The sequence below is a fragment of the Bufo bufo genome, chromosome 9 (assembly GCF_905171765.1).
Source record: "Bufo bufo chromosome 9, aBufBuf1.1, whole genome shotgun sequence".
NCBI lineage: Eukaryota > Metazoa > Chordata > Amphibia > Anura > Bufonidae > Bufo > Bufo bufo.
The window spans coordinates 161,418,088-161,441,646 of NC_053397.1; positions in this window are offsets into that span (position 1 = coordinate 161,418,088).

Below are 23,559 nucleotides of genomic sequence, written 5' to 3' on the forward strand. Positions count from 1 at the left end.
AGGGGTGGCTACATCTCCCTCCCAGTCCTCTTTCACCAGAGCCAGGGGCCCCCACACACGTCGCCCGAACAGGAGCTCGAAGGGGGAGAAGCCCGTGGAGGCCTGTGGGACCTCTCGATAGGCAAACAGCAGATGTGGGCGGTACCCGTGGGAGTCGACCAACATCTTAAGCATCTGCTTTAAGGTGCCATTAAACAGGCCGTTGGTCTGTGCGTGGTATGGGCTGGTCACCAGATGTTGCACCTGTGTTTGCCTGCAAAAGGACTCCATCAATTGCGACATGAACTGGGTCCCTCGGTCGGTGAGCATTTCCTGGGGAAAGCCCACTCTGTAGAAAATCTCCAGTAAGGCGGTGGCCACCTTGTCGGCCCGAATGGATGACAAGGCTACCGCCTCCGGGTACAGGGTGGCGTCGTCTACTACCGTCAATATGAATCGTTTCCCGGAGCTGCTGGGAATGAACAGTGGTCCAATCAGATCCACAGCCACCCTCCTGAAAGGCTCCTCAATTATGGGTAGCGTTACCAGTGGGGCTTTCGGGGTGCCGCCCCGCCTTCCCCACCCGCTGGCAGGTGTCACATGAAGTAGGCAACCACATCGGCCCCCATCTTTGGCCAGTAGAAATGTTGGGCTAATCTGGCCTTTGTCTTAGCAACCCCTAGGTGTCCAGACATCGGAATCTCATGCGCAACCCGCAACAACTCCGTCCTGAACTGATAGGGTACCACTAGCTGTCGGTCCGTAGACCACGCCTCTGGTGAACCCTGCTGGACCGTGACCCGGTACAGCCGTCCTTGGTCCCAGACTATCCGCTCGAGGTCTTAGTCCGAGGGGGGCTGTTCCGCTTGCTCCTTGAGAGCGTTCAAGCTGGCGTCAACCACTAACGCGTCCTGAAACTCCTGACTGGACGTGGCCAGAATAGGCAAAACTGTCACGTCCTCTGTCAGGTCCCCGGGACCTGTCTTCTGGCTCCATCTGACTCGGCAGGGGGAAAGCCATCAGACCTCTGAGGGGCCCCAAGTGCCCCAGCACTATGGTCGCTTCCACCGCTAGTAGTGCCTGCTTCCCCTCGGCTTCCGACCAAGTCACCAGTCCAGACAGACTAACCTGACCCTCTGACATCCCAGTGGTGGAGGAACCCTGCACTGAGGCTTCACCTGGCAGCCCTACTTCTCCTGGGACAGCCCTGACCTCATTTGCATCGTCCTCCCCCGCAGCTGTCTTCCCCCTGCTTGTCCCCTCAGTCACCAGACCGGAGGACAACAGGTTCCAGCAGGCTTGCTGAACAGACCCAGGGGGTCCAGCACAGCTGGCAGGAATGACCCCCTCCCCACTGAGGGGAGAGGTACACATTACATCCCCCACCCCCACATCCCCATCAACAGACATGTTAGGTACATTCACAGTATCATCAGGGGGGGACATTACATCACATTCTGGGGAATCGGACCTCGGGATGTCAGCGGCCATGTACTTAGACACAAGCCGCCCCAGGTTCGTCCCCAGCAAAACACTGGCGGGGATATTTGCGGATACCCCCACCTCCCTTACTCCTCGACCGATGCCCCAGTCCAAATAGACCTGGCTGTTCACACAGGTGGCAAAGTTGGTGTTCCCCCACCGACGTGGAAAGTGAAGCCGGGCCGGTGTCCACTTGGGCCTTGGGTTAGGGGCAGCAGGGGCAGAGTGTGTCTTACCCGCTCAGCCAACAGGTTTCCGGGCATCTGAAGTCCTGTTGTTGGTGTATTTATCGGCCAGGGCTGCTGTTGCGGAGGCCCCCTTTGGCTTCCGGTCATGGAGGTACTGCTGGAGATCCTCGAGGCAATTCCACAAGAACTGTTCTGTGGCGACGAGCTCTTTCTGCTGCTGGACGGTGGTGAGCTCCAATCCAGTGGTCCATTGGTCGACCACTCTCAGCAAGGCCCGCATATGATCGGACCAGCTTTGGGTAGAACCCCTCTGCAAATTCCTGAGCTTTTTCCGGTACGACTCAGGGGTTAAGTTATACTGCCTGACCAGAGCCTGTTTGATGTCCTCACAGCTCAGGGTGGTCTCGCTGGGCAGGTACCCGAAGATTTCAAGGGCTTTTCACCTGAGACTTGGCATGAGGAATCTGACCCACTGGTCCTCCAGCAGCTGGAGACTCACATCGGGCTGGAGAGGGCTGCTGGAATTGGAGCTTGAGCTGGAGCACTTGTAGCTGGTGCTCACGCTCTGCATGCTCCTGACGTTCCCGTTCTGCAGCCTCTGTTTGTTTGCGATGTTCTGCAGTTGCCATAAGGATCTCGTAGGAAGCCTGGTCTCTGGCCTGGAGTCGTTCTAGGGCAGCCTTTAGGAGAGCAGCCGAGCCTGCCTGGCTGGCAGGGGGGATGGGCAGGTGGAGTGAGGCCCACCGCGTACCTCACCTCTGGCAACTGGCTCCTTGGGGAGCCTTGGCTGTGTTCCTCCTCGCCTTGAAGAAAATCGCCTTCCACCTCCTCTCTGCCCCCTATCTGGACTGCGTCCGCCCCGCAATCACTCATAGCCTCGGCCATCTCCTTAGCCTTGCTTCTTGTGTAACTGGCCATCATTGCCACGGATGGTCACTGGACTGCAACCTGATGCACACACACACCTTATTGTATTTGCACTCAGACTGTCTAGTGTTGAGCTGATCTTAAGACTCCAGCGGCAAAAGCTACTGCTGGTCGTCTTTAGTGTCTGGGAATATGGGTCTCACACACATTAGTATCTCGATCCCACTGCTGCCACCAATATATCCAGAGAAGACACAGTCGGCACTCTGTATGTCAGAGATGCGGTGCGCGCCTCCAGGGTAAGACCTCACGTACTTGTACAAAATGAACCGGCACTCGCTCAAGTAGAATAATTATGGAATATTTAATGGTCACATACAGAAGGCAAGTGACGCGTTTCGGCTACTATGAGCCTTTTTCAAACATGTTTGAAAAAGGCTCATAGTAGCCGAAACGCGTCACTTGCCTTCTGTATGTGACCATTAAATATCCCATAATTATTCTATTTGAGCGAGTGCCGGTCCTTTTTGTACAAATGCTGCCACCAATATGTGACGAATATCACGCCTCGTGCCCGCTTGACGTCACCTACGTCGAACTCACGAGACACAGTATGGTCACTTGTTACCAAAGAGTGACGTTACATCCTCCAGAGGAGCAGGTAAGGTCAGCTTGGTACAGTTTACACAGACACCTCCTGTCCACGCGGGCACAGAGAGGCAACAAGCTGAGAGAGCCTTTTCACTGCTGCAGTAAAAACAGCGCCTCCTCAGCCCGGGTATACTGCCACCAGCTTCTCGTTTGATATAAGCCCGGTCCGCTAACGGGATTATATAGGGTGAGAAACCAACCCGCGGTAGCTTATAACTAGGCCGAAACACGGACGTGGGGATTCGTGATCGAGATACAAGATTGCACATGATTAAATTATATATTTAATCACCTTCATGGCACACTAGATGACACAATATACACAAAGAATATATACAGTAGTCTGAGGTTACAGATACAGGTAATATAGGTACAACAGGGTTAAGCAGAACAATAAGTCAGTTTACCAGATATATGAGTCCTTTGGGTAGTGGTGAGTTCTTAGCTGTATTCACGTCGGAGGCAGTGATGTCAGTCGGTTGCAGGTCCCTCCAAACACATTGCATGATCTGACCCCCTTTCAGAGAAAGACACGCCCGCTTGCTGGCACAAGCCTTTTAACCTGTAGCCGGCCCCTCCCCTCCCGGCCTTTGGGAGGGGTCCACCCCCCCCTCTGCTGGACTGGCTGCAAATGACACGCAAAACCCTTTAGGGTTTATAGCTCCAGTCAAGAAGATCACAGGGAGATGGTTCTTAATATTTACTGTCAGACATGTCCTCACAACCTCCATATAACAAACAAAACTATAAAGATAGCTAATAGATTGGCCCCCCAGAGTGTTTAGCTTGGGGGTCACATGGGGGCACGTACACCTTTAGGGTAGGGCATTTGTTTTTTTTTCAGGGTTTGTATGTTCTCTCTACCCCCCCCCCCCTTTGTCTGTTTTATATATATGACAGGTAAAATTACCTCAGAAGAATTACCTGAGAGAAGATGACCAAGTTAATCTGGTTTGAAGCGGATTCTGCTGGGTAGTGGAGGTCTCTGCTGATTGGTTGCCATCCGTTGCTGGGGGAGAAATCCAAGCTGTTGATTTGTGGTAGCAGGTTGCGGCAGGAAACTGACCCCTTTATATGGCACCACTTGACTGAGCTGGGGTGCCAGTCTGAAGAGGACCTGATCTGCGCCCACACTCCCTCCCTAAAATTTTAGAAATTTTCTATTTTTCAGTTGCATTTTTTATTAGTGGGATTCATCACTTAGCTATAGCGGAGTCGATAGCTCCTTCAAAGTTAGTATATGGGCCATAATCCTGAGGCAAGAGGCTGCCAAACAGGCCCCTCCAAAACCCAGTGGCGAGGTTATTTTCGCCACATCAGGTCCATAAATATTGGGACATCGACACAATTCTAACATTTTTGGCTCTTTACATTACCACACTGGATTTGAAAAGAAACTAACAAAATGTGCTTTATCTGCAGACTGTCAGCTTTAATTTGAGGGTATTTACATCTAAATCAGGTGAATGGTGTAAGAATTACAACAGTTTGCATATGTGCCTCCCACTTGTTACGGGACCAAAAGTAATTGGACAGAATAATAATCATAAATCAAACTTTCACTTTTTAATAATTGGTTGCAAATCCTTTGCAGTCAATTACAGCCTGAAGTCTGGAACGCATAGACATCACCAGATGCTGGGTTTCATCCCTGGTGATGCTCCGCCAGGCCTCTACTGCAACTGTCTTCAGTTCCTGCCTGTTCTTGGGGCATTTTCCCTTCAGTTTTGTCTTCAGCAAGTGAAATGCATGCTCAATCGGATTAAGGTCAGGTGATTGACTTGGCCATTGCATAACATTCCACTTCTTTCTCTTAAAAAACCTCTTTGGTTGCTTTTGCAGTATGCTTTGGGTCATTGTCCATCTGCACTTTGAAGCGCCGTCCAATGAGTTCTGAAGCATTTGGCTGAATATGAGCAGATAATATTGCCCGAAACACTTCAGAAATTCATCCTGCTGCTTTTGTCAGCAGTCACATCATCAATAAATACAAGAGAACCAGTTCCACTGGCAGCCATACATGCCCACGCCATGACACTATCGCCACCATGCTTCACTGATGAGGTGGTATATGCTTAGGATCATGAGCAGTTCCTTTCCTTCTCCATACTCTTCACTTCCCATCACTCTGGTACAAGATGTTGTTCCAGAACTGTGAAGGCTTTTTTTAGATGTCGTTTGGCAAACTCTAATCTGGCCTTCCTGTTTTTGATGCTCACCAATGGTTTACATCTTGTGGTGAACCCTCTGTATTCACTCTGGTGAAGTCTTCTCTTGATTGTTGACTTTGACACACATACACCTACCTCCTGGAGAGTGTTCTTGATCTGGCCAACTGTTGTGAAGGGTGTTTTCTTCACCAGGGAAAGAATTCTTCGGTCATCCACCACAGTTGTTTTCCGTGGTCTTCCGGGTCTTTTGGTGTTGCTGAGCTCACCAGTGCGTTCTTTCTTTTTTTAGAATGTTCCAAACAGTTGTTTTGGCCATGCCTAATGTTTTTGCTATCTCTCTGATGTTTTTTTTTTTTTTTTTTTTCATCCTAATGATGGCTTGCTTTACTGATAGTGACAGCTCTTTGGATCTCATCTTGAGAGTTGACAGCAACAGATTCCAAATGCAATTAAGCACACTTGAAATGAACTCTGGACATTTTATCTGCTCATTGAAATTGGGATAATGAGGGAATAACACACACCTGGCCATGGAAGAGCTGAGAAGCCAATTGTCCCATTACTTTTGGTCCCTGAACAAGTGAGAGGCACATATGCAAACTGTTGTAATTCCTACATTGTTCACCTGATTTGGATGTAAATACCCTCAAATTAAAGCGGACAGTCTGCAGTTAAAGCACATCTTGTTTGTTTCATTTCAAATCCATTGTGATGGTGTATAGAGCCAAAAATGTTACAATTGTGTCGATGTCCCAATATTTATGGACCTGACTGTATTTCAAAGGCTGTATATGGAAAGAGTGGGAAATTTCTAGTTACTGTTGCTAGGCAGGGCCGGCTCCATCCTTTCCTTTTAGGAAGAACTCAGTGTAGTGCGAGCTGGAAAGTGGCTGTGTGAACCATCTATGTTAGGAAACCCTGCCTTGCACCTCAAAACCTAACACCACCAAGGGCACCCAGAATCACCAGCAGACAGGAGGATCCCCAAAACCAGGGAATGCCGCAGCAATACGGGCACATATTAACTTGGGACCATGACAGATGCCTTCAGCTGCCAAGCACACATCCAACAGGTCAGCCACTTTGGTAGGTACAAATCTGCTGACAGATTCCCTTTAAGGCCTCTTGCACATGACCATATGGCTTTTTCAGTATTTTACAATCTGCAAAAAAATTATCCGCAGAAAATACGGATGACATCCGTGTACAGTGCATTCCGTTTTTTGCGGAATGGAACAGCTGGCCCCTGATAGAGCAGTACTATCCTTGTCCGTTATGCGGACAATAATAGGACATGCTCTATCTTTGAATGGAATGGAAATACGGAAACGTAAGGCATGCGGAGTACCTTCCATTTTTTTTGCGGATCCATTGAAATGAATGGTTCCGTATACGGAACGCAAAAAACAGAACGTAAACGGGAAAAAAAACCATTTGTGTGCAAGAGGCCTAAGTCTTTGGTACTTCTTCTGGAACTTCTGCCCATTCCATAAAATTAAGTGGACACATGTCCACACTACAGTTTAGTCTGTAGTACTGTAGTACCAATCCAATACAGATCCCCTACCAGGTCCATACCAACCAAACATCTAAAAGCAGAAGAATCAATGAAGCCAAGTCCTACTTTAAAAATTCACTTCACAGAATTGGGACATAAACACAGACAAAACCAAAAAGCATAATCAGCACATCCTATAAAACGAAATTGCAGGTGCGCATCACTGTAGCTGAAATACAAAAGCAAAGACACAATGCAATGGCACTCTACAAACACTGAACGGGAATGTATCAAGCTCTGCACGCCAGATTTCTGGCTTCAAAAAGGCACAAGTAGGGGGTCTTGGTCCTTTTGGATTAATTTTAGGACATTTTGAGTAGTGCGCCTTTCAGCGCCACCTACAAATGTGGAATGAAAATTTAGACAGAATTTCAGAGTTGATAGCTTTTCTGCCGCATTTATGAAGTCGCTAAAAAAAAGTTGCAACTCCATGCCAGGCATTTCCCTAGGCACACTTTTACCGAAATAGGCACAACCACATCATACTTGCACCAACTTTATTATGATTGTGTGCCATTTTCATAAATTTTATAGAAACTCCAGTCTAAAAACTAACCTCAAAAACACCTACAATGATAAATTCCCTCCTGAATGTATAAGACCTCATATTCATGTATAGTGAACTGAACCCCACCCCTGATATTAGTAACATTTATCATCCATATAGTCAATGTTTGCAGAGTGCTGATGCATTGTGTGCATTTGACTGCTGCAGCCAATCACTGTCCTCAATGGTCTTTTGCTGAGGAACAACAGGACCAGACTACTGACGTAGAGTGCAGTGCTGGAGAAAGGGGTGATTATATCATGATTTTTTTAAGCAATTGTAGGGCTTGGCCATTATTTTAAATTCTCTCGGACAACATCTTTAAGAGGTCAACTAAAAATGTTACATTTTTTGCCGGTCTCGATACTTAAAAAAAGAAAAGAAAAAAGGGCTTAGCCACAGGGCCTAACAGTGTCTGACAGATATTCTACAGAGTTACTGTTTATACTGTTGGCATAAATTATCACACAAATAAATTCACACTAGCTCATACCTGGCGTGGATTTGTTTTTCTTAAAAACAGTTTACTCCAGCACACTTCTGATGAAGACTGGTGTATAGGGTGACCACATTTCCAAACTGCCATTCAGGGACACCCGCCCCGGCCCCCCCGCACCCATGTCCACTCCCCAAAAAATATGATTTTTGATACTTTTTTAAAAAAATTAAGTCACTTAGTGACAGCGGCGTACTTTGTACTTACGCTGGCAAGTTCATTGCATCGAAGTTATGCTTGAGATTGCTATAAACATAACTGCCTGTGCATTGTTCAGTAATTTGTGATTGTGCCCTGCACACAATCACTGGCTACCTAAAACAGGTCATATTTTTAATGTGTTAGACATCTCTTAATCCCCTTTTATAGAGAGGGGGATCTGTGGATGACACTGCTATGGGGGGGATCTGTGGATGCCACATACCGTATATAGCATCTTATGCTATATGTGTCATCCCCAGATCCACCCCATGACAGTGTCATCCCCATTTCCCCCTCCATAACAGTGTCATCCACAGATCTCCCTCCCTATAACAGTGTCATCCACAGATCTCCCTCCCTATAACAGTGTCATCCACAGATCTCCCTCCCTATAACAGTGTCATCCACAGATCTCCCTCCCCGCCTCTCACAGGAGTGTACATATATAAAAAAAAGCATATTTCACATGAACACTTACAGTTACTTGGCTTGGCCCTTGGGGATCTCGGACGCCACTTCAACACTTTGGCCGGGGGCTCGGCGGAGCTGATGTTGTGTTTTATCCTAATGAGAAAGATTTCATAATAAGGATTTGGAGAAGGGGCAGAGGGATAGCAGAGCAGGGAGAGGCTGGTGCTGCTACTAGGGGGTCATACCATGGGGGAGTAATAAAACCCACCATAATGCCCCCCAGTAGAAAGAATTCTCTTTATAATGTGCAAAACATACCCCCTTGTAATGCCCCCAGTTGAGCTAATGTCCCCCATAATGTGCCAGTATAAAATACCCCTATATAGTGCCCCAGTAAATGGCTCCATAGTGCTCCTCTCCCCCCTTCCTGCTAGTGCCCCCCATAATGTACCAGTATAAAATGCCCCATATATCGTGCCCCAGTAGATGCCCTCAGTGTCCCCCATAATTTGCAAGTATAAAATACCCCTTCTTAGTGCCCCCCGTAGATGACTCCATAGTACTCCTGTCTCCCCTTCTCCATAGTACCCACCATAATGTGTCCCAGTATAAAATGCTACTGTACAGAGCCCCCCATATAAAACACCCCTTCTTTGTGGCCTCAGTAGATGCCCCTATAGTGCCCACCAATAATGTGCCAGTAATAAGTGCCCTCAATAACGTGCCACTGCCAGTAACAAGAGCCCCCCAATGTGCCAGTAACAAGAGCCCCATCACGTGCCAGTAATAAGCCCCCCATCACGTGCCAGTAATAAGCCCCCCATCACGTGCCAGTAATAAGCCCCCCATCACGTGCCAGTAATAAGCCCCTCATCACGTGCCAGTAATAAGCCCCCCATCACGTGCCAGTAATAAGCCCCCCATCACGTGCCAGTAATAAGCCCCCCATCACGTGCCAGTAATAGGCCCCCCCATTACGTGCCAGTAATAAGCCCCCCCATTACGTGCCAGTAATAAGCCCCCCATTACGTGCCAGTAATAAGCCCCCCATTACGTGTCAGTAATAAGCCCCCCCATTACGTGCCAGCAATAAGCCCCCCATTACGTGCTTGTAATAAGCCCCCCATTACGTGCCAGTATTAAGCCCCCCCATCACTTGCCAGTATTAAGCCCCCCATGATGTGCCAGTATTAAGTCCCCCCATCATCATGTGCCAGTATTAAGCCCCCCCATCATCATGTGCCAGTATTAAGCCCCCCCATCATGTGCCAGTATTAAGCCCCCCCATTGTAATAAGCCCCCCCATTGTAATAAGCCCCCCCATTGTAATAAGTCCCCCCATTGTAATAAGCCCCCCCAATGCCAGTAACACTATTGTAAAAAAAAAAAACAACAAAAAAAAACACTTATACTTACCTCAGTGTCAGCGATGCGATGCAGACTCTTCCTGTGTCCCGCGCTGTAAGGCTCGGGCGGTGCGATGACGTCATCGCCCCGCCTTCGCCGGCCTCTGATAGGCTGCCGGCCTAGCGCCTGCAGCCTATCAGAGGAAGGGGAAGGGACACGCCTCTCCCTCCCCTGCACCTCCGCTGGCACAGGCAGATTACTAAGGAGATGAGCGCAATGGAAGCGCTCATCTCCCTGTGCCCGGCGGCGGCGGCTCACTTGGGGGGGCATTTTAGTTGGGGGGGCACATGGGGGGGCACAGCATGATGTAGGGGGGGCCGTGGCCCCCCCCTGGCGACGCCACTCAAATCCAGTCTGGCAGGCAGTTGATTCCGGGACTCTCTATTGTCCCGGTTTGAAGGCTCCCGGGACACGGGACAAAAACGTAAATTACGGGACGATCCCGGGCAAACCGGGACACGTGGTCACCCTACAGTGGTGTATGAGACACTAGTCTTGATACATTTCTCCCCTTTATATCAGTTTCCTTTAGTTATCTTAAAAAGTGTCTCTAGCATTATGTTTTACAGACATTCTTTCTAGATTTGACCTCATGTGATGCTGATGGTCCATGCGCTCCCTGCTCCTGGCGGGAACTGCTGCCAAAACATTTATACCATTTCCCATTCCAGTGTTCTGTTGGTGTCTCACTGTCCCTTCCTGGAGGGCATGGCTGACAGAGTAGTGCTGATCCGTGCACTCCATACTAGCTATGGCCTACTCCCCTACCTGCAGTGCTTCTGTCTGCCTCTAGGCAATGTATGCTCTCAGGGATGGCTCTGAGACTCAGGTGGGCCCTTGGGCGATAAAGTCTCAGGGGGCCCCCTTGTTGCATTTTGCACGATGCATGCGGCAATGAAACTGCATGTATCATAGATGTTGCTAAATACAATAAACAGAGCATGCTACATAGTATGCTACATAGCCCATAGTAATATACCCCTGTACCCCCAGTAATGTCCCTATAGTGTCCCCAGTAATGTCCCCCCACTGCCCCCAGTAATATCCCTATAGTGCCCATAGTAATGTCCCCCCACTACCCCCAGTAATGTCCCTATAGTACCCATAGTAATTTCCCCCCCCTACCCCAGTATTGTTCCTATAGTAACCATAATAATGTCCCCCCACTGCCCCCAGTAATATCCCTATATTGCCCATAGTAATATCCCCCCTCTGCCCCCAGTAATATCTTTATAGCGCCCATAGTAATGTTCCCCCACTGCCCCAGTAATATCTCTACAGTGCCCATAGTAATGTTCCCCCACTGCCCCCAGTAATATCTCTATAGTGCCCATAGTAATGTTCCCCCACTGCCACCAGTAATCTCCCTATAGTGCTCACAGTAATATTTCCCCCTGTCTGCGCTCACTTCTAATAGGGCCCAGCACTGTCATTGCACTTCATGCCGGGCCCCCGTTAGAGCGCTCATCATAGCAGCATTACATGTGGTCGGTCCGGCATCTATCAGGCCCCAGCGCTGCCCTACTAGTATTCTTTAATCACTAATGACGTGGGTGGGTGAAGTCTGACTAACATCGGTCACCTCCTGGCGCAATATCGCCAGTGCAGCCCTGACGGAGGCCCTGGCCAGTGGCCATAACATTCTGGACCCTGGCTCTAGCCCCAAATATTTTGACCACCTGATGACACCAGGTGCTGATGCCAGCCCTGCATGCTCTCACCAGCGTTTAAAAGGCGAGTGTGCGCACACCCTGTCTGCCCAGCCTATGGCTAGCCACCCTAGTATATATAAGCCACCATCCCCAGTGAGAAGGTGCATGAGCAATAGATATTCTAGCTTGCTAGTGCTGCAAATGTTCATTGTATTCCATTCTTATTTCCTGTGCTCGGCTTCTGCCTGTTTACCGGATTTGACCCTCAGTTTACCCTGGGCTGCCTGCCTTGACCTTTGGACTGATAACAGTATTGAACAAACTCTGCCTGCCCTGACCTTGGCTTGTCTACAGTTTTGCATGTCACCTTGGTGCTATGCCACCAAGGGTTAGCTATCACTACACAGACACTACTGCAACGGATAGAGGCCTAGTGGTTGCCCTGTAGTAAAGAGCAGATCCTTATACAAGGGTTAAAGGGAGAAGACCAGAGGTATGGGGGAATTTAGATAGTAGTCCCAAGCCAAATCTGTTCAGTGATGCAGTGGGTCCACATCCACTTTGTGACACCCCACACCTAAAGTAAATTCTATACCCTTAGCTGAGGGTTAGAAACAACTCTTTTGCGAGGCAGGAAGAACAGCAAATATAATAACTGATAACCTATGATATTCTCACATTGTAGGTTATTGTTACTATACCATAAAGACATGTTTTTCTCGTGTACTGAATAAGAAATTCCTGAGTTTGAGCCATTTTGAATGTTCTTGGAATCTTCTAGATACTGAAAGCAGGAGGCCATTAAATTCACCTCTGTATACTACCCCTGATTAATGATATACCATCACTGCCACTATCTCCCTAGCAGGAACAGGTCTTCTTACAAATGCTGTCATTTTTAATAATCCCACAAAATGATTCATGATTGATGTTTTCTCTCAGTGGAAAACCACGTGTCACTATAATAACTACTTATGTGGTCAGGGAAAAACAATGAAAAGGAAAAACGATAACCTATAAATACAATGCGATTGCCAAGTGAAACTAGGACTTTATTGTGCTGAAATCTCCATATTTTGTGGTCCTAAACATCCGTTCCACATGATGTCAAAGCTAGAAAACAATTATGCATTTCATTGTGCCTGCTGCCGTCAGACAGGTCCTGGCTCTAGTAGTCATACGATGTTCTTGGCAAACTAGGATAAACAAAGCAAATTTTCCCTAGGCTGATTACTATTAGCAATTGTCTCTCAATGTTGGCCAATCTCAATTAACTCATGCATAGTCAGATTCATGATTTCTAATCCCCATACTCAAAGATGAGGCCTCCATTTTATCAGCGAGGATAATATCAACTTACCTAATGCATATGGCAGAGCCAGATACAACTTATACTGTATCTTATGAACCATACACCGCATAGTAAAAGCTGAGACAACCATTTTATGAGAAATTATACTATTCAACACACCTGAAAAGTCATGAATATTAGACCTTATAGACATGTCAGAGCCATAGAGTCTGGACTGTAGAGAGTAGGCACTCCATGTGACATCATATGGCGACTGTATGCAGGGCCGGTGCAAGGATTTTTGCCGCCCTAGGCAAGATAAAAATTGCCACCCCCCCCCCCCTTATCAGATGATCTGCCCATATCATGACATCACATATGTTCCACCCCTTTCTCAGCTTTTAAATTAAAAGAACTGCTATGTTTCCCTTACGGGTAATCTAGCTTCTTGTAGCTGTCCCTTTTTGCGGAACGGAATTGCGGACCCGGATCCGCAATTCCGATCCTGAAAAAAATAGAACATGTCCTATTCTTGTCCGCAATAGCGGACAAGAACAGGCATATTCTCTTAGTGCCGGCAATGTGCGATCCGCAAAACACACATGGATGTGTGAATGGACCCTAAATGTGAGGTAAATTAGTTTCCAATGTAGTATTAATAACTAAATAATTACATAATAAACATATTGCATTGTCTACTTACCACCAGGACAATAAGATCATCTGGACTCTGGCTGCAGTCTGGCTCTGCGGACTCCCTTGTCACTCTCTTCTCCCCCCCTCCCTCCCTCCCTCGTCACTCTCTTCTCCCCCCTCCTCCCTTGTCACTCTGCCCCCCTCCCTTGTCACTCTCCCCCCCTCCCTCCCTTGTCACTCTCTTCTCCCCCCCTTGTCACTCTCTTCTCCCCCCTCCCTCCCTTGTCACTTCCCCCCCCTATTTGTCACTCTCTCCCCCCCCTCCTTGTCACACTCATTCTACCCCCCCTGTCACTCTCATTCTACCCCCCCTGTCACTCTCATTCTACCCCCCCTGTCACTCTCATTCTACCCCCCTCCCTTGTCACTCTCATTCTACCCCCCTCCCTTGTCACTCTCATTCTACCCCCCCTTGTCACTCTCATTTTACACCCCCCCTCCTCCCTTGTCATTCTCATTTTTTCCCCCCCCTTGTCACTCTCATTTTACACCCCCCCATTGTCAATCTCATTTTGCACCCCCCCTTGTCACTCTCATTTTACACCCCCCTTGTCACTCTCATTTTACACCCCCCCTCCCTTGTCACTCTCATTTTACCCCCCCTTGTCACTCTCATTTTACCCCCCCCCTTGTCACTCTCATTTTACCCCCCCTTGTCACTCTCATTTTGCACCCCCCCTTGTCACTATCATTTTGCACCCCCCCCTTGTCACTCTCATTTTACCCCCCCTTGTCACTCTCATTTTACCCCCCCCTTGTCACTCTCATTTTACCCCCCCCCTTGTCACTCTCATTTTGCACCCCCCTTGTCACTATCATTTTGCACCCCCCCCTTGTCACTATCATTTTGCACCCCCCCTTGTCACTCTCATTTTACACTCCCCCCCCTTGTCACTCTCATTTTGCACCCCCCCTTGTCACTGTCATTTTACACCCCCCCTTGTCACTGTCATTTTACACCCCCCCCTTGTTACTCTCATTTTACCCCCCCCTTGTCACTCTCATTTTACCCCCCCTTGTCACTCTCATTTTGCACCCCCCCTTGTCACTATCATTTTGCACCCCCCCCTTGTCACTCTCATTTTACCCCCCCTTGTCACTCTCATTTTACCCCCCCCCTTGTCACTCTCATTTTACCCCCCCCCCTTGTCACTCTCATTTTGCACCCCCCTTGTCACTATCATTTTGCACCCCCCCCCTTGTCACTATCATTTTGCACCCCCCCTTGTCACTCTCATTTTACACCCCCCCCCCCCTTGTCACTCTCATTTTACACTCCCCCCCCCCTTGTCACTGTCATTTTGCACCCCCCCCCCTTGTCACTGTCATTTTGCACCCCCCCCTTGTCACTGTCATTTTACCCCCCCCCCCCTTGTCACTGTCATTTTACCCCCCCCCTTGTCACTGTCATTTTACACCCCTTCCCCCTTGTCACTCTCATTTTACACCCCCCCCCCTCCCTTGTCACCTCTAGTGTAGCGTGGCCGAGCTCTGTTCGGTCCGCGGTACAGGAGCATTTGTTTCTTGTACCCGGCCGGACTGACAGGAAGCGCACACTAAGTGAGCACTTCCTGTCAGTCCGGCCGGGTACAGGAAACAAAAGCTCCTGTACCGCGGACCGAACAGAGCTCGGCCACGCTACATTAACAACAGCAGTAGCACAGGGCAGACACAGCAGGCTGCGCAGCACTGAGCCGGAGATTCTTTAGAGCGGCAAGCGCTCAGGAGGGGCAGCATGACGGGCGCCGCTGGCCGGCCGCCCGAACTTATATTACCAACTTTTTTTTTTTTTACACCGCAAAAGGGCGCCCCCTGCTAGATGGCGCCCTAGGCGACTGCCTAAGTCGCCTTACTGGTGGCGCCGGCCCTGACTGTATGCCACTACTGTATAGAACAATGCTAATATATATATATATATATATATATATATATATATATGTATATAAAAATAAAAAATAGAATAGAATATGAAAAACTGGATGGGTGCTATGTCCTAGCAGCCTTGAGGAAGGCTCTATGGATGAGCCGAAACGTCGCTGCTGCTATTTTGTTCAACATGGGTGAATACATTTTTGTATATTGTATTACCTTGGAGTGCTGTCCATCTTTCCATATATATATATATATATATATATATATATATATATAGTGTATATATACACTCACCTAAAGAATTATGCAATTATCTAGTCAACCAATGACATGGCAGTTGCTTCAATGCATTTAGGGGTGTGGTCCTGGTCAAGACAGTCTCCTGAACTCTAAACTGAATGTCAGAATGGGAAAGAAAGGTGATTTAAGCAATTTTGAGCGTGGCATGGTTGTTGGTGCCAGACGGGCTGGTCTGAGTATTTCACAATCTGCTCAGTTACTGGGATTTTCATGCACAACCATGTCTAGGATTTACAAAGAATGGTGTGAAAAGGGAAAAACATCCAGTATGCGGCAGTCCTGTGGGCAAAAATGTCTTGTAGATGCTAGAGGTCAGAGGAGAATGGGCCGACTGATTCAAGCTGATAGAAGAGCAACATTGACTGAAATAACCACTCGTTACAACCGAGGTATGCAGCAAAGCATTTGTGAAGCCACAACACGCACAACATTGAGGCGGATGGGCTACAACAGAAGAAGACCCCACCGGGTACCACTCATCTCCACTACAAATAGGAAAAAGAGGCTACAATTTGCACGAGCTCACCAAAATTGGACTGTTGAAGACTGGAAAAATGTTGCCTGGTCTGATAAGTCTCGATTTCTGTTGAGACATTTAAATGGTAGAGTCCGAATTTGGCGTAAACAGAATGAGAACATGTATCCATCCTCTGATGGCTACTTCCAGCAGGATAATGCACCATGTCACAAAGCTCGAATCATTTCAAATTGGTTTCTTGAACATGACAATGAGTTCACTGTACTAAAATGGCCCCCACAGTCACCAGATCTCAACTCAATAGAGCATCTTTGGGATGTGGTGGAACGGGAGCTTCGTGCCCTGGATGTGCATCCCTCAAATCTCCATCAACTGCAAGATGCTATCCTATCAATATGGGCCAACAGTTCTAAAGAATGCTATCAGCACCTTGTTGAATCAATGCCACGTAGAATTAAGGCAGTTCTGAAGGCAAAAGGGGGTCCAACACCGTATTAGTATGGTGTTCCTAATAATTCTTTAGGTGAGTGTATATAGTGTGTGTATATATATATATATATATATATATATATATATATAAAAATAACAAATAAAACACTAGTGTGAGTGTAGTATATGTGTATGCCTCCAATTCATATTAGGTTGCAAAGAGGTTTTTGGATGCTTTCGGTGTGTATAGCACTATTCTCCATTAGAAGCAATGTATTAGGCTAGGGCTACACATTGGCATTTGTTGCGCGACTATTTTTTGCAGTAATGTCGCTCGACATTTTCTATGACAGTCTATGGTGCTGCACTGCAGCATGCTGCCACTGCGACACGAAAGTCACGAAAAAACATCCAAAAATCCATTGCATGTTGCAGTGCGACACCATAGACTATCATTACAAAAAAATGGTGCGCAACAAATGTCATCATGTAGCCGTCCTTTTAAGGTCACCAGAATTTTATTTTTATGTTTTTGCAGTCAATCATGATAAAGAACCATGTAATTTAAAGAGTATGTTATAAAGGGGGCATAATAGATAGTGTTGATCGAGCACCATAGTGCTCGGGGGTTCGGGCCGAACACATCGTGGCCGAACACATCGAGCAGGGCCGTCTTTAACAAGGGGCAAAAGGGGCAGCTGCCCCGGGCCCAGTTGCTCCTGGGGGGCCCAAGGCAGCTGCCTCTTGAGCCCTGCTGGCCACTGCCCCAAGTATCAGGCTATCAGCTACACAGGGGGTGCTGCCATGCCATGCCTGCAGGCACTCCAGGTAGTGTACTGTGAGAGCTGTGATTTTCTAGGACCTTAGATGATATCATCAGCATGTGACCAGAAACCTAGCAATATTACTGGTCACATGGCTATGAGGTCATCACAGGTCCTGTCTACCAAGAGTGTTGCTGCAGGAGAAGTTTCCCATAATTGTGGAGCTTTTTTTTGAGAAGATTACATCAGGAAAAGGTGACAGGGGCTGTAATGCTAATATATTGTAAGCTACTGTATAGCGGGGTGCTATACTGCTCTACTGTATACTATGGGGGTGCTGTATACTGTATATTGTGGGGTGCTTTATACTGTGGGGGGCTGTATATTTTGGGGTGCTGTATACTGTGGGGTATTGTATACTGTGGGGGGCTGTATACTGTATACTGTGGGTGCTGTATATTGTGGAGTGCTATGCTGCTGTACTGTATAGTGTGGGGGGCTGTATAGTGTGGGGTGCTGTATAGTTTGGGGTGCTGTATACTGTGAGGTGCGGTATTCTGTATAGTTTGGGGTGCTGTATACCGTGAGGTGCTGTATACTGTGGGTGCTGTAAATTGTGGAGTGCTATACTGCTGTACTGTATAGTGTGTGGGACTGTATAGTGTGGGGTGCTGTATAGTGTATAGTTTGGGGTGCTGTATACTGTGAGGTGCGGTATTCTGTATAGTTTGGGGTCCTGTATACCGTGAGGTGCTGTATACTGTGGGGGCTGTATATTGTGGAGTGCTATACTGCTGTACTGTATAGTGTTGGGGCTGTATAGTGTGGGGTGCTGTATAGTGTATAGTTTGGGGTGCTGTATACTGTGAGGTGCGGTATTCTGTATATTTTGGGGTGCTGTATACCATGAGGTGCTGTATACTGTGGGTGCTGTATATTGTGGAGTGCTATACTGCTGTACTGTATAGTGTGGGGGGCTGTATAGTGTGGGGTGCTGTATAGTGTATAGTTTGGGGTGCTGTATACTGTGAGGTACTGTATATTGTGGGGTGCTATACTGCTCTACTGTATACTGTGAGGTGTTGTATACTGTATAGTGTGGGGTGCTATACTGCATAGTGTGGGGTGCTGTATACTATAAGGTCCTACACTGCATACTGTGGGTTGCTGTATACTATAGGGTGCTATACTGCATACTCTGGGGTGCACTGTAACGCTAGGGTGAACCGAGCCCCGGTCTCCTTTCTGCAGAGCGGTGCCTACTTCCAGCCTGAGCCCAGCTGCCCAGAGCACTGATCCTGAGCTGCTCGAGTCTTCAAAACTGGAAGTATTTATATCACTGTACTCTACCAGATGTGTGGATTTTTGTGTGTGTGTGTGTGTTGTGGTGGAGGGCGTGATTGCCTGCTAGGGTGTGGGAAGGCGGGATCCAAGGGGCCCAAGTAAATTTTTGCCCAGGGTCCAATCAATATTAAAGAAGGCCCTGACATTGAGTATAATGGAAGTCAGTGGGAGAACCCGAGCATTAAACCAGGTACCCCCTGCTCTGAAAAGGGGAGGGGGAGTTCATAAGAAAATGTCAGAAATTGTTGGTAACACCACTGAAATGGTTCTGTAACAGCATGGGGAGGATGTATGGATGCATCTTGGACTCGCTGGTCGCTGCTTGGAACTATGCTGTCCGAATAGTATGCCACTTTTACATAATGACAATAATATGCACAAAACCAAGGGCACTCCGATACACCCTTAGGCTACTTTCACACTCGCGTTTTGTGCGGATCCGTCTTATATCTGCACAGACGGATCAGCACCAATAATGCAAACGCTTGTATTTGTTAATAACGGAACCGTTTGCATTATTCATTCCAAATAAAGTCTACAGTAAGTCAAAATGGATCTGTCTTGACTTACATTGAAAGTGAATGGGGGATGGATCCGTTTTCAATTACACCATATTGTATCAGTGAAAAACGGATCCGTCCCCTCGGAACTGTTTGGGTCTGCATAGTCAGGCAGTCACCAAAACGCTGCAAGCTGCATTTAATGACCGCCTAAAAAACGCAACGGAGACCAAACGCAGCCAAACTGATGCATTCTGAACGGATCCTTATCCATTCAGAATGCATTGGGGCTGAACTGATCCGTTTTGGGCCGCTTGTGAGAGCCCTGAAACGTATCTCACAAGCGGACCCAGAAATGCCAGTGTGAAAGTAGCCTTAGTTACACATAAAGGAGGGCATCATACACACCCTTTAAAAATTATGATTGATTGCCTGCTGGTGACCCTCAAAAACATTAGGAGCAAGGGCCTGCTGATGTGACCATCTAAAACATTCTGGGCGGTGGCCTGCTGCCGCTTTGGTGACTCTAGTTACCCTGGGGCTGATGGCACGTCCCCGTGACGGCGACGGTCCATTCGGATGTCAGGCCTATCAATTTTCGATGTAATTGTCAGCTGAATAACCATTGTAAACTACAGGCAACGGGAATCAGTGTTTGATTCCGGAGAGGGAGCCTGAGAAACTGCTACCACATCCAAGAAAGGCAAGCGGGTGGCACGCAAATCACACACTCCCGACGGGGAGGTAGTGACGATAAATAACAATACAGGACCCTGTTATTGGAATGAGTAATAAAAAAAATTACAGGGAATGTCACTGCTGTATTTTGGATGAGGAAACGTTATACAGGAGAGGCCCTGCTGGCGCTTTGTTGACTCTAGATAACTTCTGCCTGATCGCACGGCCCCGTGATGTCCACGATCAATTTGGATATCTTCCCTATCAACTTTCGATGTAACAGTCAGCTCAAAACCATTGTAACTACGGGTAACATGGAATTAGTGTTTGATTCCGGAGAGGGAGCCTGAGAAACGGCTACGGATACTACATCCAAGCAAGGCAGCATGAGCGCAAATTACCTATTAGGCATAATTAGCTGAGGGCCTGCAGGTGAGCTGACCCTTTAAAAGATTTGAGTTGCGGGCCTGCAGGTGAGCTAACCCTGTAAAAGATTTTAGGTTTGGGCTTGGAGGTTAGCTGACCCTGTAAAAGATTTTAGGTTTGGGCCTGTAGGTGAGCTGACCCTGTAAAAGATTTGAGTCGCGGGCCTGCAGGTGAGCAGACCCTCTAAAAATGTATATGTGAGGGCCTGCTGCTGAGCGCACCCTGTAAAGAATTATATGTAAGGGCCTGCTGGTGAGCGGACCCTCTAAAAAATTATATGTGAGGGCCTGCTGGTGAGCGAACCCTGTAAAGAATTATATGTGAGGGCCTGCTGGTGAGCGGACCCTGTAAAAAATTTGATGTAAGGGCCTGCTGGTGAGCTGACCCTCTAAAAAATGATATGTGAGGGCCTGCTGATGAGCGGACCCTCTAAAAAATTATATTCGAAGGCCATATATGCAAGGGCATTATATGTGACAAATTAGCAATGCATGTTGATATGACCGAAGAGGAGGAGGAGGATGAGAAAAGGAAGATTCAACCATATACCCTTGTTTGTGGTTGAAGGGGTGCATGGAAATATAGTCTATTAACTACATTAAAAACAACACATGTAAAGTGCCTTTATGTTCATCAGCATTCCTCTGTTTGAGTCGAGAAGTCATGGTCAATCCAGGCCTTGTTCATTTTTATATGAGTCAACCTGTCAGCATTTTGAGTTGACAGGCGGATACATCACAGAAAAAATGCACCAAACGGATATGCCACTGACTATACTGGCTAGTCATAAATGCAGATATTAAAAGCTGAGACTTTCGCCAATATATTCCTGTCAGGAAAATATCGGAGCCCATCATTGCACCACGTCACGGTCACTCAGCATGGCAAAGGGTCCTACCACTACGCTACCTATGGTGTGAACACGGTCTGAAGGCGATGTAATCCAGCTCGCAGCCAGGCTTCCACACAAACGCCTAGCTGGACAACTAGTGCAATGTGAACAAAGCCAAGACTGCAAGCCACGCCCATTTTTATATGAGTCAACCTGTCAGCATTTTGAGTTGACAGGCGGATACACTTATCTGTTATAATGCCACCAGCAGCACTAAATACACGTTCAGACAAAATTCTGGCAGCAGGGCAGACCAGCACCTCCAAAGCGTAGAGCGCCAGTTCCTGCCACGTGGACACCCAGTAGTTGTAAGGCACTGAGGGATCATTGAGGATGCTGACACGGTCTGCTATGTACTCCTTCACCATCTTCCGAAATTTTTCTCTCCTTATGACAGTAGACCCCACATCAGGGTGAGGGTGCTGGCGGGGTGTCATGAAACTGTCCCAGGCTTTGGAGAGTGTTGCCCTGCCTCTGTTGGAACTGCTGTGTGTTCCTCTTGTCTCCCCTCTTCGGTTGGCCAAGTCTCCCCTCCTCGGTTGGCCAATTTTTCAACAAGGATCTTCTGGTATTGCACCATTTTGCTCATCCTCTCCACCAGAGGAATGAGAGATGAGAAGTTCTTTGTAGCGGGGGTCAAGAAGGGTGAACAACCAGTAATCCGTGTTAAAATACGTATAACGCTCGGGAGAGGCAGCCTAACATGAAGTCAGCCATGTGTGCCAGAGTACCAACAGGAGAGACTTCGCTGTCATCATCAGGATGATCACTCCCAATCTCCTCATACCCTTTCTCCTCTTCTGCCCACCCACGCAGAACAGATGAAATTAAACTTCCATGGGTACTACCCGCTGTAGTTAAGGCAACCGCCTCCTGCTAGTCCTCCTCCTCTTCTTCAGCCTCCAATTCGCGCTGTGAAGACGAACTGAGGGTGGTCTGGCTATCATCAACCTGTGTAATGTTTTCCCCCATTTCCACCTCTTAATTGTGAGCAGCGAGCGTTTGAGAAGACACCATCTGTGTTGATTCCTCAAAGTTGTGTAAAACCTCACAGAGGTCAGACATCCATGCCTACTCCTCGCTTGTGAATAGCGGAAGCTGACTGGAAAGGCGACGACCATGTTGCAACTGGAATTCCACTACTGCCCTCTGCTGCTTACAAAGCCTGGCCAACATGTGGAAAGTGGAGTTCCAGCGCGTGCTCATGTCTCACAACAGCCGGTGAGCTGCCAAATTCAAGCGCTGCTGCAGCATTCACAGACTGGCTGAAGCTGTCGGTGACTTGCGGAAATGTGCACACACGCGGCGCACCTTCACCAGTAGCTCAGGCAAATTGGGGTATGTTTTTAGAAACCGTTGAACCACAAGGTTGAATACGTGGGCAAGGCATGGGATGTGTCTAAGGTTGCGACAATTCACTGCAGGGACCGTTTATAGGAAAATTATGGATAAATTATGGAAAAAATATATTTGTTGTCACTAATATTTTTCCCAATATCTGGGCCTGAGACACAGACGCTATTGCAGCACAGATGTGACAATTCACTGCAGGGACAGTTTATAGGAAAAATGTGAATACATTATGGAAAAAATATAATTGTTTTCAATAATATTCTTTTTATCTCTGCCCCTGGTAATTGTGTCCCAGAAGTACGGTAATAATGCTCCCATAGTTCCCAGTTGTTATAAAGACCACCATAATGCCCCTGGTAGTAATAATTCTATTCTGTGCGCCAGTGCAAAAAATGCCCCGTTGTGTGTCAGTAAAAAAAAAAAACATCTCTTAGTGCCCCCAGTAGAGCCAATGTCCCCAGAATGCCCTCATGTGTTCCAATGACCCGTACTGTGTGGCACTAGAAAAAACACTTAGTACCCCCAGTTGAGCTTAGGTGCCCATAGTGCCCCTATAATTTGTGACAGTATAAAATACTCCTATATAGTACCCCCAGAAGATGCTCCTCCCCCATCCCCATAGTGTCCTCTATAATGTGCCAGTATAAAATGCCCCTATAGACTGCCCCACATAGATGCCCCCATAATGTTCCTCCTCCCCCTTCCCCATAGTGGCACCAAAATGGTTGCCAGTATTAAATGCCCCTATATAATGTCCCCATAGTGCTCTTCCCCCCCACTTCTCCATAATGCCCCCATAATGCGTGCCAGTAAATAGGGCCCCCAGTAAATGCCCCCATAGTGCTCCTTTAGCCCCCACTTCTCCATAGAGCCCCCCATAATGAGTGCCAGTATATAGGGCCCCAAGTAGATGTGTCCCCTCTTCT